The following is a 15,117-nucleotide window of genomic DNA, read 5'->3' as shown; positions in this document are numbered from 1 at the left end:
GCAAGTAGTGATTTAAATTAACTACTATATTATCATCGACGTCGCACAGTCGCTTAGTCGACCGTTTCCAGTTGGTTGATTATCGGCTCTCCTTCAGATCCTGTAACAAGATATACCATTCGGGGGGAATTGTAGTTGGGACTACCACACAGGTTAATGATGCATGCATGGTAGTAAAAGCATGAATGCATAATCAAAGTAAGCATAATATAACTTGACATACAACATAGCATAACTAACATAACTTAAACTAAAACATGATCTGAACTGGACTTGCTTGACATGGACTTGATCTGAGACTTGACTTAACATAAACTTGATCTGAGACTTTACTTAACATGAACTTCGAATCTTGTTCTTTAACTGATTAAACTTAACTTTATAGGTGCTACATGGGTCCCCTAGAGCCATGTGTTCCTATCGATTACCACATTACAATACAGGTATCTGCACTAGGAGTGATGGGTTGTATGTGCCACCACTGACTGTGGACCCCATGAGAACTGAAATGTGGCTCCATCGGCGTTAGTGTCTGGTGCGCTCTGGTGACCAGCTAGTTAGGCCTTGCTCGCTACCCTTTGACAGTATTTCATCAACTCAGGGAATCTCACACCTATTTAAACACTCCAGCGTTAACAAAGGTCACTAAGATATTATCACATCCTAGCGCTTAGGGTCGTGATTGACATGAATAACTTAATATGACTGTTCTCGAAATACACAAATTGTATTCGAGATGAAACGCGACAGGATTATGAAAGGACAAAAGCCTTGACATAACACAACATAACTTGAACGTAACTCGGAAGACATGACTTACTTGTGATAGAAATATTTCGTAACATGACATAACATGTAACAGACTCTATATTTAACATGACATACTTGCAACAATGAATATTACATGACATGACATGACATACATATAACAAATGGCATACTTAACATGATGTACTTGCAATGTATAGGAATACGTGACAAAATATCTTGCGTAATAGATGAAAAATTTGTGACAGAATAAATTATGTGTAATAGATGAATATGTAATGACTTGGCATGGCACATATGGTAACATACATACATACACTGTAGTTCCTTTACTCATCACATATACACATTAAACTGACAGTAAGTTAAAAACTAACTTACCTCGGTCTTCACGTTCACGAGGAATAGAAAATAGTGATCTCTAAAAATTAAAGCTTAATCACTAACAATTAAAAATATGGAAAAATATTAGCTTAAAGTAAAATTACTATTTTACACTTTACATATGGGAAAATGATCATTTTACCCCTAACTTAAGGATTTTGCATCTTAACTCCAAAAATCACCAAAATTTACATGAAGTATGTAAATTTTGTCCTAAACTCAAATATCAACCATGAAAACTCTAAAGAAGCCGAAACTTACATAGTCTATTTTCCTTGATTTTTGTTGCAATTCTTCCAAATTTCAAAACTCATGATTAAACCAAAAATTTTCTTCAAATATACTCATAACATATTCCTAAGAATAATCATGTTTTCAATCATGAACAAAAATCATCAAAATCACTTAAAACAATAGTTGAAAGTTTCGGTTTCTTTCTAAGTTCAAAAATAGATTTTTGTTTCTAAAATAGTTTTGATCAACCTTTTGATCCATGACTTATAAAGATGTAATCTTCAAAACAAAATATTACATGGTTTAAAAAGGTGTCCTAAAATAGATCTAAGCTTTAAACTCAAGATCACATGGTTAAAAATCTACCAAAACATAGATTTAGCTAAGAACATCAATTCTTTGACCTATCCGAATATCTCCTTGCATAAAAATTCATATATTTGCATATAACCTCAAATATCTTCATAATAATATTATAACATGCATATAAAAGGCTTAGGAACCTCCAATAAAATTATCAAAGTCATTGGAATAGGTTTAAATCACAAAACATCCAAACTTTCTTAAAATAGAAACTGTTTTTTCTCTTCAAGTTTCTAAGTTTCTGAAAATATTTCATCAAAATCTTTAATCATGCAACACATTCTCAACCAATAATCATATACACATGTTAAAAGTACCCCATGAAAATTTCGGATCATAATCTATCAATTAACTTGGTCAAAAACTCCAAAATATAACACACTCTCCAGTTTATTGCCCAGAATGACCTTTATGGGGTTTAAACAACATTTGATAGATAAGAAATATTAAAATGGAATAAATAAGGTATCCATGTAAATTAGACTAAAAAATGAACAATTTTCATGAATGAAACTTTGTGAGAAAACACTTACAATTGCTTTGAATCATGCATGCAAAAGAGCTCAAAAAAGTTGCCTGAGAGTGTTGTTTGTGTTTTTACAAAGAAAAGTGTAAAGAAGCGATGATTTTCTTGGGAAGTGGGCTGGAGGGCTTCTTAAACAAGTTATGGAAGATGATAAGGCTAAAATGAAGCTTGAGTGTTGGTCTTTTCTACCTAATATAATATACAAAAATCAGCCCAAGATATTTCCTCTAGGTAGAGTGTAGAATGGAAAGAGTGAGGTGGCCTTGTAGCCCTTCACTTCAAGTACCCTCTAGGTCCTCTTGACAAAATCGGATCAGCCATGTGAGGGGAAATTACTTAGTTAGGAAGCAATGCTAAGGTGACCAAATTTGTGGGCCTTAATTGGCCTAAACCAAATGGGCCTCAATTTCGGGTTTTAAGAGGGTTTCAGTTGCCATCAAGCTCAAATCCAATTTCTCTTTGCGCAATCAAATATCCAAGGTTAAAAATATTGGATAATGATGTCATAACATAAATTTGAAGGATTAATAGCATGTGAAAGAAATTTAATCAAGTGATTAAATCGTTTAGAATTTTAGTTTCAACCATGCTTTTGGGTTCTCAGTTGGATTCCAACCATATATGGTTTCACTAAGGTGTAAATCCTCTTTGGTTTTGGCACGTTTTGATTAGTTGGATGAAGTAAAGTTTTTGCTTATGTGGCATGATCTCACAGATTTGATTCCTTTAAATCCATCAAACATTCATCATGGTGCCAAGTGTCTAATACTATTCACTATGTGTGGCTAAGATCTTGCCAAGTTTCCAAATAAAACTTCTCTAACCTTATTTAGACATTCCACACTATGATTTTGAAAACATTGCACTAGATGCATTTATCGAGGTTACTATTCATTCCGAAAAAGTGCATAATAAACTTAGTACTAAAAAATCCTAAATATTCATATTAACCTACAGTGAAAATCGTTTACCGAAATTCAACCCCGAAGTACCCCTAAAAATAATTTCACAGTTTCGAATAGGCATTTCGTTTGAAAATATGAAAATGAACTTATTGTGTTATAAAATCCTAAATGATCAACTAAGCCTAATGGCGCAGACCATAATGTATTCTGATACTTCTAACTACCTCAAATAATTAAAATTGCACTTCTAGATAGTGAGTGATAACACTGACTATGTTGACAGACTAAAACTTATATCATTGGTAGTTTGTGAAAACTTATGAGGTTTTCACAAGGTTCCTAAAGCCAATGGAAACTCCACTAGTGAATTTCTAGCAGACTATTACACTTGGTACTAAGAGGATCCATGAGATGAAAATATGAAGGAATGAAAGGCAAATCACGCATTATGATCATGCCACCTGAGCTAGACACTATTCCATCCAGCAAAACACTTTGTGGCCAACCAAAAGAGGGTTTCAACTCTAGTGAAACCACGAAACCATGATGGAAGCCGAAACCCTAAATGACCGGTTTTACCTTAAATGATAAATCACTTGATTAAGTCACTTTCGCATGCTATTAACCACTAAAGTACATGCTATTACACTCTCATTTATTCTTTTATACCTTGGTAATTTCACTAGACCAAGAAAAATCCGAGTCGAGCTTGATAGCAACCAAAACCCTAAACCAAACACCATTTAACCCCTAAAGTGGGGCCCATTCAATTAAGGCCCATTTAGGCCCATCAAAAAGCAACACCTGCGACACCCCTAAATTCCGCTTAGGATCAGACAGACTCTAAAGTATCAGGACATGCAACACAAGGTTACCTGCCCCTGTTCATGATAATTAAGGATGCAATGCACTTAGCAGGCATCTAACAAGCAATATCATGCACTAGACGAGCTATATCCCAAACATAAACCTATATTCAATAAACTAAAGATAATAGACGTCCAAGTTATAGCGTGAGTCCAAAATATCTATAACCATAATAGTACTAGAGGTAGAGCTCCTTAAGTACATGCAGATACTAAGGTAACTATTAGGCTAATCCATCGTGTAGCTCATGCAACTTAGTCAAGGATGCCATATCAATAAAGCGATGATATCCACGTCGTGTCGCCAATGTCTAAGCGACTATCTACAATCAATCATTCTCCATTGTGCCTCCTAATCCTAGCACATCATCTACCATTCCAGAGGGAATGGCAATTAGGACTACCAAGTGAGATTTGCTTACAATTCTCAACAAATTAACAAACAACTTAAACTGATAGTTTAAAGATGCATGAATGACAGCGAAAACATGAATGCAAAATGTGAACATGAATAACTTGACATGACTTGACAAATAGCATGACATGTACTGACATTAAATAAATTGAATTGACGTGAACTTGAAACTGAACTTGACATAGCATGGCTTGAACTTGAACATGAAATGATGTGAACCTCAACTAAACATGAACTTGATTGAAATTGAATATGAAATTGGAATCTTGTTCAATAACAACTTAATTAAAAAATGTGAACTATGGGTGCTACGCAGGTCCTCTTGAGCCGTGTAACCTTACCGATACCGCATCACCTCACAGATATCTACACTAGTTATAAGTGTGTTAACGTAAGTATCAGTTCATAGGTATCTGCACCTGTTATGAAAAATGTATTGTACGTATCAAGTGATAGGTATAAGCACCCTCATGAGTACGTATAATATGAAATTGAAATGTGGGTAACACCATTGGTGTTGGTGCTGGCTTCGCTCCAATGGCCAGTTAATTAGGCCCAATTCGAAACTTTTTGACGGTACTTCATCAATCTAAGGAATTTCATACTAGTTTAAACACTCGATCATGAACAATGGAGTTCCACTACGATATTACCCCATCCTAACTCTTGGGATTGTGACAAATGTAAAAGACTTAACTGATGTGAGAAATACTATTTCGAGACACATTTTGTACTTGAGACCTGACGTGGCGTGAAATGGAATGAAAGATAACATGACATAAAGTAACGTGACATGTACGTAAGATGAATGACATGGCATAACATGAACATGTAAAATTTCGTGACATGATGTAACGTGTAAGAGATAACTTTTCATAACATGACATAACCTATAACAGAATAAACATTTCGTGACATAGTATAATATGTAAAAGATAAACATTTTGTGACATAGTATAATATGTAACAGATAAACATTTCATGACATAGTATAATGTATAACATATATACATTTCATGACATAGTATAATGCCTAACAGACAAATATTTTGTGACAGGGTGTACATTAAGATAATGCCTAACAGAATCGACAAAAGAGTTATGGTGACAATCGACAAAGGAATCTGGAGTTTTCAATTGGAGACTGAGTGTACATCAAGATTTCACCCGTGAAAGGAGTGATACATTTTGGCAAGAAGGGAAAATGGAGTCCCCGGTACGTAGGACCCTATGAGGTAGTAGAAAGAATTGGTCCTGGGAGAGAGAGGACTCAATGAGGAATAAATACCCTCACTTCTTTGTATCTTAGATCTAGACATTTGATGAATATATGTAATTGACTGGTTGTATGTTTGACTTGTTGATGGATCCTTGTTTGATTTATGTCTAACCTAATTGTAGTAACATTCTGTGCAGCTACCATGCCCTTGAAACAGAGCATGGCATGACCTAGAGAAACTCCACGTATGTCTGTTTTGTCAATAGCTCAAATTAGAGAAAGATGAGAACATAGTTGTAGAAATCGACACGATAGAAGAGACTGGATGATGGCTGCACACTAGCAACAAATGGAGAAGTTTGAGCATCATCGCACCCATGTGATGGATGCGGATTTTTGAGGGAATATCTTCCTACGACGAGCATTATCGCATGAAGAGCGACAACCCCCGCTTGACCCATTGGTGTGGAAGCAAAGAAGCAAAGACGTGCCTCAGTAAGCATTACTTCATACAGTTAAAATATACTAACATAGGTTTTCAATCATGCATTCATCATTCCATACATACTATATGTACATAAGGCATACATCCAATTGAAAACATCACTAGCTGGGGTTTTTCTTTAAAAATGATTTTCTTTTCGTAAAACATTTCTTCCGTCAGTGCCTTCATTTCTTAAAGAATTCAAGCATGCATACATACATTTTCTTATCACTTTCCTTTGGCCGGTACACATTGTTGCGCCCCATGTGTTAGGGTTAGTGGTCTTCCTTTGGACCTGGATTCCGCCAGTGGCTACGGGTTGGGAATCCCTTTCAGTCAGGGGGCAGCATTGGGTGCACTACCAGTACTACTTACCCGACATTGCAATCTACCCAGTCCTTTGGTACCCTTTCATTCAGTCATAGCCGTTATGTATTTTCATACATTAAAACATTCATTCATTCAGTCCTTTCATTTAGTCCTTTCATTTTTAGTCCTTTTCTAAATGATATCAAATTGAAAATGAAATGTTTCTCTTTACAATGCTTTACAAAATGAAGGGAAACGTAACGCCCGTCCTTGTGGTGGGTCTTTTTATAAAATATTCTGAGAAAGGACGACGGAAATTACCGTCCGATTTAAAACTTTTTGCTTCTTCCTAGGGTGCAAGACTCTATGTTTATAAAATAAAAATGTGCTTTTGCAATAAAAGAGGTTTATAGCAAAAAAATCGATTTTAATAATAAAAAGGCCTCTCTTACATTTGAACCTCGTGCCTAGACTTCCGTGCTCTTCTCCATGGGCCGTGTCCGTCCCGACGCGTACTTCATTTCCTTCCCTGTGGGGGGGGGGGAGGGGGAGGGACATGCATAAAAATTAAAATGAGTCGAAGACTCGTAAGCATTACTTCATGCAGTTAAAATATAACAACGTAGGTTTTCATTCATGCATTCATCATTCGTACATACTATACATACATGCATGCGTGCATACGTGCGTTCATTTGAAAACGTTACTGGATGGGGTTTTCCTTTCTTTTCATAAAACGTTTCACCCGTCAGTGCCTTCATTTCTTAAAGTGCGTTCGTGCATGCGTACATACGTACATACATACATTCTTTCTTTTCACTTTCATAGGCCGGTACACACTATACGCCCCGTGTGTTAGGGTTAGCAGCCCTTTGACCTGGATTCCGCCCGTGGCCACAGGTTAGGAATCCCTTTTCATAGGGGGTAGCACTGGGTGCACTACCAGTACTACTTACCCGGCATTGCAACCTGCCCATTCATTGGTACCCTTTCATTCATTCATGTGGCCGTTACGTATCTTCATACATTTCATGCTTTCATTCATTCTTTCATTCATTCATTCATGCCAGCTCTGAAGAGCTGGAGCTTTCATTCAGTTCTTTCTTTCATTTAATATGAGAAAACATTTCTTTCATGAGAAAACATCATTTCGTGAGCATGAGTTCGAACGTCCTCTTTCATGACGTCCACGAGCATCACCTTGCGGCATTCACAAAAGTGTCAGTTCGTACCGTCCATAAAACATAAAGCACGGGATTAAACTTTGCCTTTCGCGGCATCCGTAAGCATCACCTTGAACGTCGGCCTTCGCGGCATCCACGAGCATCACCTCGCAGTGCTCACAACAGCGTTAGTTCGTAGGATCCACGAAGGCGTCGGCTCAAGCTTGTCTTTCGTGCATTTACATCAGTTCGTTTTCTTTGAAAATACGTACAATAGATACATCTTATAGTCATCCATTCGCATACGTACAATAAATAACTTTGGGTGCGTAAAAAGGGGCTTTCATGGAAGGGTCGTACGTACTTATACGTTTGAAAGCATGACATCTTCTTTCGTAAGCATTTTCTTAAGGATAAAAGCTTTTCGTTTTCATTTCGTAATTTCTAGAAAACTCCAGAAGGGCATGAATGCAATACTTACTTGGACACCATGCTACTTTCATACCATGCAGTCCATTCATGCGCGTGTCAGCTGGCAACCTACATGCATACATAACCTTAACGTCATTCTCTATCTACTGCATAAGCGACTTAACTATAAATAGAACTAGGCTATACTTGGAACACTCTCCTTCTATCTCATGCACTTACGTGCCCTTTACTACGTTAAAACCTCCGGGGACCCATTGCGGTCACCGCATCTTCTAACTCAACGTCTTGCCTCGAATGCTCATTCACTAAAGTGAACCCATGATTCACCTTAGGATTAAGACACTAAGACATTCGTCTTATTCTCCTTATTGAACTCATCTTGATGCATGACTCAGACCAACTAAGTCACGCATCCCAATCCTAGACAATACACCCGTCACTACCTCCATACATCTTAGCCCATACTAATCCTCATTTCCATCCATACAAGCCATACGGCTCTAAGCCAACTCTGAGGGTTAAGCACCGTGTAACTATACTGTAGACAGATTACCTATTACATATGGTGAATCTGTCTGGTACACATGTCTCGCCAGACTACACATGTACCTTACCCCTGTATCACCTATGATCAACATATAACATATTGATCACCTGCTCGTAGGGATGAGGGCCATATTCCGATACCAACATTCTCTTAACCCGGCTAGCATGACTCTTCATGCTATCCGTCCCTTCTTACAGTTCATCCCAACACTTAACGCGACAAGATTCTGTTCACAACTATGCCTTGCATCACGTCACATAGCTCGAGACTACTCTCAAGCTACACCGTGACCTTGTCACGTCACCTGACATCCTGCTACGTCACTTTTACGCCAACTTCTTACTCATCACGAGTACGGTTCCTCACGTACTCCCGTCGCATCGCGACATCTCGTCACGTTTCCGTTACGCCATTGCAAAGCTTACTCCTTATCCATCATAAGCATGACTGTCAATAACCACATCACTTCGTGACGTTGCCCAATCAAGCTTCCACTGCGTACTCTTACACTTGTTCTGCTACTTCACGTATACTTCCAGCCGTGAGTCAATAACAGTGACACTTGTCACCATAGACTACAGGCTACGCCATAACTACTTTGGGACATTGTTCCATAATTCCTGACACTATTCACCACGTTCTACGCCCATCAACTGTACAACCATCCTTATCTTTGCGACACGCCACACGGAGTGTCGCTGCCTCATGGAGTACACTCCACGTATACTTCCTTCACATATGCCACATCACTACTATGACATACCCGCCTTATGGTGCATCACTCTACCATATGGAGTACAACTCCCTTCACATACTCCATTTACATGCACTACGCCACATCACCCTTATGACATACTTGCCATATGGTGCATCAATCCACCATATTGAGTACATTCCACAAGTACTCCCTTCATACCCATCACGCCACATCACCATTATGGCATATCCGCCACATGATGCATTACTCCACTATATGGAGTACATTCCACATGTACTCCCTTCATACACATCACTACACATCACCATTATGGCATATCTGCCACATGGTGCATTACTCCACCATATGGAGTACACTTCACGTGTACTCCATTCACACACCATGCCATACAGAGTACACTTTACGTGTACTCTTCCCAATCCACAATACGCCAGGAGAGTATATTCTACATATACTTTCTTTATGTCACACTACGCCACACACAAAGTACACTCAGCGTGTACTGTTCCTACTCCACATGCCACGACATCCATACAACACAAGCCCTACAACTACACTGCATAGCACAACCACGCCATCATTACAACACAAACTCCACAATCATACTTCACCGCACACTTCACAACACAGAATGCCCAACACTTCACAGCGCATTACACAATAAGCCCAACACTTCACATACACGGCACATCACATCACCACACTACACAGATATGCCCAACACTTCACACGGCCCCTAATACTAACAGCACAGTCTACAACCTAATCAACTAATCAATTATCTAACATAATTAACGAGGGATAGAGAGTTATACCATCGACAGGATAACCCGTGCGTTGCTCGCTGATCGTCACAGCCAATGACATTGGAGAGGTCGTACGTGGCGGCTAACCCACGTACGTTGACTGTTTGGGTGTTTGGATAGCTAAGTGCGGTCTTGGAAGGGCTCGTGAAGGCCTCGTGATGGTGGCTATGAAGGGCAGTACATAGCGTACCTAACCGTGTACAGTGGCGGTCAGTCACACGCAGTGACTGTCCATCACGTGCAGCGATTACCCACCACGTAAAGTGGTGGTTTGACCCTAGGGCTCAGCTAAGGGAGGTGCGGTGGAACTCGTGGTGGCGTCGAGGTGGCACCACGGTGGCTCACGGCGGCAGATCTAGCCGCACAGTGGGTGAGAGGTTGTGGGAGAGTGAGAGAGAGTGTGCGTGCATGGGTGGCAGATCGGGACTGTGGGAGGTTGGCTTGGCTTGGTGGTGGCCTGAGGAAGCTGATAACGGTGGTTACCCACCGTGGGTGGCGGTGCACGGCGGTGCGCGGCGTGCAACCCGTGTGTGCGTGAGGGAGAAACCCATACATGGAGGAGAGGCTATGGGCCTCAGGTCCAAGGGAGGAGGAAGGGGAAGGGAAGGAGAGGTCCATGGTGGTGATTGGTGGCCGTGGGAGCTGTGCACAGCGGCGCACGGTGAGGAAATGGGTTAGAGACCCATTTCGGGTTCTTGCCGTGGAAGGAGAGGGAGGGCTGCGCAACAGGGGCTGGCTTCAGTGGAGGATGATAGCCGGCAGGAGGAGAAGCTGCCGTGGGAGGCTCTTTTATGTACTAATGATCTCGTCGGTGCTTTTCCGAGCAATATTGTTTCTCTTTTGCAGGAGTTTGAAGATGTCCTTCCTGAAGAGGTACCTTATGGTTTACCTCCAATCCGAGGGATTGAACAACAAATTGATTTCATACCTGGTGCATCAATTCCAAATCGACCTGCTTATAGGAGTAATCCCGAGGAGGAACTTCAGAGGCAAGTAAGTGAATTATTGGAGAAGGGGTTTGTCCGTGAAAGTATGAGTCCTTGTGCGGTTCTGGTGCTGTTAGTTCCTAAGAAGGATGGAACATGGAGGATATGTGTTGACTGCCGAGCCATCAACAACATAACGGTAAAGTATCATCATCCCATTCCTAGACTAGATGATATGCTGGATGAATTGCATGGTTCTTGTGTCTTTACAAAAATTGATCTTAAGAGTGGATATCATCAGATTAGGATGAAAGAAGGTGATGAATGGAAAACTGCTTTTAAGACTAAATATGGTTTGTATGAGTGGTTAGTGATGCCTTTCGGTTTAACTAATGCTCCGAGCACATTTATGCGTTGATGAACCATGTTTTGCGAGCATTTATTGGCAGATTTGTAGTTGTGTATTTTGATGATATCCTGATCTATAGCAAAAATTTGGAAGAACATGTAATGCATTCGAAATCTGTTTTGGAAATTCTAAGGAAAGAAAGGTTGTTTGCTAACCTTAAAAAGTGCACCTTTTGCATGGATAAGCTTGTGTTTCTTGGTTTTGTTGTTAGTAAGAGAGGAATTGAGGTGGATGAGGAAAAGGTGAAGGCAATCCAAGAGTGGTCAACGCCTACAACAGTCAGCCAAGTGAGGAGTTTCCACGGCTTAGCTAGCTTCTATAGACGATTTGTGCGTGATTTTAGTAGCTTAGCCGCCCCTCTTACTGAAGTCATCAAGAAAAATGTGTCGTTTAAGTGGGGAAAAGAACAAGAAAAGGCATTTAGTCTGATCAAAGAAAAGTTAACTAATGCGCCTTTGCTTGTTTTACCTAACTTTGCTAAAACTTTTGAAATTGAGTGTGATGCTTCAGGCATAGGTATTGGAGCTATTTTGATGCAAGAAGGCCGTCCAATTGCTTATTTCAGTGAAAAGTTGAGTGGGGCAGCCCTAAATTACCCTACTTATGATAAGGAGTTGTATGCCTTGGTGAGGGCTTTGGAAAATTGGCAACACTATCTATGGCCAAAGGAGTTTGTGATTCACACAGATCATGAGTCTTTGAAGCATTTGAAAGGACAGCAAAGGTTGAACAAACGCCATGCCAAGTGGGTGGAATTCATTGAAACATTTCCGTATGTGATTAGATATAAGCAAGGTAAGGAAAATGTGGTGGCTGATGCATTGTCCCGAAGGTATGCCTTACTTTCCATTTTAGATACAAAAATGGTTGGCTTTGAATACATTAAGGAATTGTATGCTCAAGATTCTGATTTTGGTGATATGTTCAATGCACGTGAAAAAATGGCGTTTGGTAAGTTTTATAGGTATGATGGATTTTTGTTTCGGGAAAATAAACTGTGTTTGCCAATATGTTCTTTGCGCGAATTGCTTGTGAGAGAAGCTCATGGTGGTGGTTTGATGGGTCATTTTGGTGTAGCTAAGACTTTAGGAATTTTGCATGAACATTTTTTCTTGGCCTCATATGAAACGTGATGTGGAAAGAATTTGTGAGAAGTGTATCACGTGTAAACAGGCTAAGTCTAAGTTGAAACCCCATGGTTTGTACACCCCTTTGCCAATACCTAGTGAACCTTGGATTGATATTTCTATGGATTTTGTTTTAGGTTTACCTAGGACTAAGAGGGGGAGAGATTCAGTTTTTGTGGTGGTAGATAGATTTTCCAAGATGGCACACTTCATTGCATGTCATAAAACTGATGATGCATCACATATAGCTGATTTGTTCTTCAATGAAATTGTTAGGTTACATGGTATGCCTAAGACCATTGTTTCTGATAGGGATGCAAAGTTTTTGAGTTACTTTTGGAAGACTTTGTGGGGAAAGCTGGGAACTAAGTTGTTGTTTTCTACTACTTGTCATCCACAAACGGATGGCCAAACTGAAGTAGTAAATAGAACTTTGTCGTCTTTGTTGCGTGCTATCATTAAAAAGAACTTGAAAGCATGGGAAGATTGTTTGCCACATGTTGAATTTGCTTACAATAGAAGTATACATTCTGCAATTAAGTTTTCACCATTTGAAATTGTTTATTGCTTTAATCCATTGTCACCTTTGGATTTAACTTCTTTACCTTTGAGTGAACGTGTGAACTTAGATGGCAAAAAGAAGGCAGAATTTGTAAAGATGATTCATGAAAAGGCACGGCTGAACATTAAAAGGAGGACTAAACAATATGTCCATCAAGCCAACAAGGGACGCAAGAAGGTAGTGTTTCAACCAGGAGATTGGGTTTGGTTGCACTTAAGGAAGGACCGTTTTCCAGAGAAGCGGCGTTCAAAACTCCTACCTCGGGGTGACGGGCCATTTCAAGTAGTAGAACGCATCAATGATAATGCCTACAAGCTTGACTTACCAGGTGAGTATGGTGTCAGTGCAAGCTTTAATGTTGCTGATTTGTCTTCTTTTGATGTAGGTGATGATTTGAGGACAAATCCTTCTCAAGAGGGGGAGAATGATGCAAACCAAGGAGCTGGACATGCTGATCATACAAGTGGGAATGGAGCTGAATTTGCACAAGACCCTTTGTCACTTCCTAGTGGCCCAATTACAAGACTTAGAGCCAAACGTTTCAAAGAAGCACTAAATGGGCTAATCCAAGAGAATTGGGCTGATTCTAAAAAGACCAAGATGGGCTCAAATAATATTCAAGACTTAGTCCATGTCATCAAGGCAATTGAAGAGGCTAATTAGCATGTAGAAATATGATGAATGGTCTGTCCATTAAAGGACGTGAATTTGTTAAGTTTCAAGAATATTAAATAGGTGAATGAACTTGGTCTTGCCTGGGTACCTGAAATACATTGAATTTAGTCATTTAGTCATTTAGTCATTTCTGGCTGCCTCTAGAAGTCCAAGAGGCCTAAAAATCGTGGGACTTGTTATGTTAATATTTGTGTTGCTTTTAAAGCTGTAGTTATGACTTTTCCTATTCTTGGAGGGTTGTTCCAAGTATATAGAGGGGTTATTTCGAGTTTTAATATCATCAGATTTGAAATTTCAGAAGCTTATTTGTCTTTGTGAGGTCTTGTGTTCCTCTTGGTTCTTCAAAGAACTCTTTGAACTTATCAAGTTAATCTTGTGGCGTTCAAGCTCCAAACTTATCACCTTGATTCTGATTTCTTGGAGTGGCGTTTTCAATCCTTCGTAGTCTTGGTTTTCATCTAGTTGGGTGACTGGTCAAGGCTCAACAAATCTTGTCAATACGATCTTGGGGTTCCAAGCCATCATTGTTATCGGGTTTCATCACAATTGTTGGTGAAGTTCATATCAGAATAAGTATACACCATTCGAGGCATCGGATACCTCTACAGACCGTATTCGATTCTGGGAAGAGGGCCAACCCATTGAAGACTGATTACGCCCAAACTATTACGCGGTAGTATAATTCAGGGGGTCGATCCACAGGGAGTCGGAAGAAACACTACAAGATACAAGTTTAAGGGAAATGATTAAATGACAATATGACAAGAATATGAAAATTCTAACTAAAGCACACAATTAAAATGAGATTAGGGCACAGATAAAAAGTTAAGTAAAACCTCGAGCTTCCATCAACTGGATCCAATACTCTGACTTTTTCAATCCAAACTATATACATAATTAAGAATCATAGCACCAAATTTCTAATTGGAAGATATGACATTATATTCATCTACTTTCTCAAATTTAATTCTATAATCTATTCTATCATTACAAACCATATTTTTCATGTATAAAAATAAATATCAGATCTAAAGACGACACTATGTACACAAACAATAGTGTAGCAAAAGATCACATCAATGACATGAAAAACAATTGTTTAAGTCACAATCATATATTCATAATCCTATAGCTCAACGAAATCAAGCCATAAGAAGATTTAATATAATTGTCTCAGACTTATAAAAATCCAAAACAAATAGAGAATTCAATTCTAGAATCTTAAACAATAAAACTTAATATGTGAATTGAAATAAAGTCAAAGTATTTTCACCAATCA

At 39.2% G+C, this 15,117-nt stretch overlaps 1 pseudogene; it reads left to right on the top strand.

The window, feature by feature from the left end:
* Nucleotides 1–13,730, top strand: part of LOC121264116 — a 93,986-nt pseudogene extending 80,256 nt beyond the window's left edge.
* Nucleotides 13,731–15,117: the final 1,387 nt, after the last annotated feature.

The sequence above is a fragment of the Juglans microcarpa x Juglans regia genome, chromosome 5D, assembly GCF_004785595.1.
Source record: "Juglans microcarpa x Juglans regia isolate MS1-56 chromosome 5D, Jm3101_v1.0, whole genome shotgun sequence".
In the NCBI taxonomy this organism is placed as follows: domain Eukaryota; kingdom Viridiplantae; phylum Streptophyta; class Magnoliopsida; order Fagales; family Juglandaceae; genus Juglans; species Juglans microcarpa x Juglans regia.
Note: the sequence above shows the minus strand (reverse complement) of the source record. Positions and strands in the feature narration are given on the sequence as shown.